The sequence below is a fragment of the Echinops telfairi genome, unplaced genomic scaffold (assembly GCF_000313985.2).
Source record: "Echinops telfairi isolate 266 unplaced genomic scaffold, ASM31398v2 ScPeMD7_15;HRSCAF=58, whole genome shotgun sequence".
Classification (NCBI taxonomy): Eukaryota; Metazoa; Chordata; class Mammalia; order Afrosoricida; family Tenrecidae; genus Echinops; species Echinops telfairi.
The window spans coordinates 9,448,670-9,450,979 of NW_022103912.1; the positions used below are offsets into that span (position 1 = coordinate 9,448,670).

Genomic DNA, 2,310 nt, shown 5'->3' on the forward strand with positions numbered 1-2,310 from the left:
ACACACACACACACACACCCCTCACCCAGCGTGGAAGAGATCTTGACACACACACACACACACACACACACACCACCCCCCTCACCCAGCCATTGTAACTTATTTTTGGCATCAGACACAAGAATACCAGTGTGGAAGAGATCTTGGCGCGTCAGAGCGAGTTTCTAAGAAATAAAGTAAGTCTCTACGTTTGTTTTCCTTTTTCTGAACGTAAGCCTTCCACCCATGACCCTGGTTGTTTGGACCTCTTGCTCTGACAGATTAGATAGTAACGGAATGCAATTTTACCCATCGAGGGGTAGAATCTGTGCCCGATGTATGAGAATCGACAACTTCCTAGAGCACGTTCTCTTAGATCACGCTAGTCGGTGACAGGTGGCCACGGCTCCCAGCTCAGGCCTCACACCTGCTGAGTTCCACTCAGGTCTCATGGCAGCCAGAGCACAATTACCTAGTCAATCGCTTGGGAGGGAACATCACCTTGGAGATGTGACCAAGTTCACACCGCTGCAATTAACCAGACGAGCCCAGTGTGATGTCAGTTAACACTTCATAGTCGTAAGCCTGTCTTCTAAGCACCACTCACATTAAGGTTGAGCTCTATTTAAAGGCACCAAGTCCCCCATTTGGATGCTAATTAGCAAAACACCCACAAAGCAGATTCACTTAAACCCTTCACCTGTGGGAAGAAACACATCAAATAAATGACGTGTCAAGTGAAATAGCGCTGCCAGCACCTGGGCAGTTCCTGGGGAGCCTGCATCTCATGTATGACCAACTGACAGCTACAGGGGGCATCAAACAACTGCAGAAAAACAGAGTCAAAATAAAATCGATTCTTTTCCACAAACATTTTGGAACCCCTTCATTGCCATTAAAATGTCCAGGTATGTAAGAGTGGTTTAGATCATATTTGGAAGTGCACCCAAACATTATTATCACTGTTCTTTTATTCTTATGTTAACAATGGTTCCATGTGTGCACGGGTTTGGATTTGTGGCAGGTCCGATCCCATGGGTCTCTCGGTGCCCCATGCCAAAGCAAACTGTCACCCCAAACAATTACCTGGCTTTACCCGGTGGGCTTAAGGCACTGAAGTGGGTTGCACAGTGGGGGAAAAAAATGTTTTTTTGTTTTGAAAGTGTTTTGAAAGTGAAAGTGTTTCTTCAACGTCTTCTACACATTGTTGCTAAGTGGCATGGATTCGGCTTGGAACAGAACTAAGCCCTGCGCCATCCTTACAGGGGTTCCCATGTCTGAGCCCATGCATGCAGCCACTATGTACATAGAAAGGTAGACTGTATGCTAAGACAAACAATTGACTCAGACTAGATGCAAGCTGTACCTAACTGTTGCAATATATGTACATATTCAACCTAGAGACAGGCCTTAGCAAAGGGATGCATTCCTTACCCAGGGCTGCCTGTACCAGATTTGCTATAGGAAACATATCTAAAATACCTTAGAAGAAATTGCCTCTTTGCGTCGTTTAAAGCTGTTTTAGAATCACTGTCTTTTAAAAAGTCACTGTGGGTAGGTGAAGACAGGACCTGCAGAGAATGTTAATGGCATGCAAATATATGTCAGGAGTTTGGAACCCGCTGGCTGCAATTTGCAAATGCTAGTGCAGTTTCCATCACAATGATGCTACATTGTCTTCATATGTTTGAGAGCACCAGTAAGATCCTAAGATGAGATTGTCTCCTATTTCTAGTTGACGTGCATTTTCAAAACCCAAGTTTCTGTTTTCTATTAGCTTTTAAGCTATTAGCCTCATCCCATTAGAGAATTCTGGAATTCCTTTGCATATTTGTTTTCTGACTTATCAACATTCATGTAGAAAAGCAATTATGATTGTGAATCAGCATGATAATAAACCTGATTTTTTTTTAGTACTGCAATACATTTTATTTTATTTTTTTAAATCATTTTATTGGGGGCTTGGACAATTCATATCACAATGCATGCATACATCCATTGTGTCAAGCACATATGTACATTTGTTGCCATCGTCATTCGCAAAACATTTGCCTTCTACCTCCCCCCTCCCTCCTTCCTCCCTCGTGAACCCTTCATAATTCGTAAATTATTATTATTTTGCCATAAGTTACACTGTCTGACGTCTCCCCCCCATCCCCTTCTCTACTGTCCACCCCCCAGGGAGGAGGCTATGCGTAGATTCTTGTAATCGGTTCCCCCTTTCTAACCCACATTCCCTCCACTCTCCAGGCATCGCCACTCTCACCACTGGTCCCGAAGGAGTCATCTGTCCTGGTTGCCCTGTCCGACGTCTCCCTTCACCCACTTTTC

The 2,310-nt window shown here is 44.2% G+C and overlaps 1 protein-coding gene and 1 non-coding gene across 2 annotated transcripts in view; one reads left to right on the forward strand and one right to left on the reverse strand.

Moving 5' to 3' along the window:
- Window positions 1-2,310, reverse strand: part of NCKAP5 (NCK associated protein 5) — a 734,641-nt gene that overhangs the window by 272,778 nt on the left and 459,553 nt on the right. The window lies entirely within an intron of this gene.
- Window positions 981-1,112, forward strand: LOC115868625. Its single transcript, XR_004045711.1, has one exon. It is a non-coding gene; the product is annotated as a small nucleolar RNA SNORA42/SNORA80 family (small nucleolar RNA).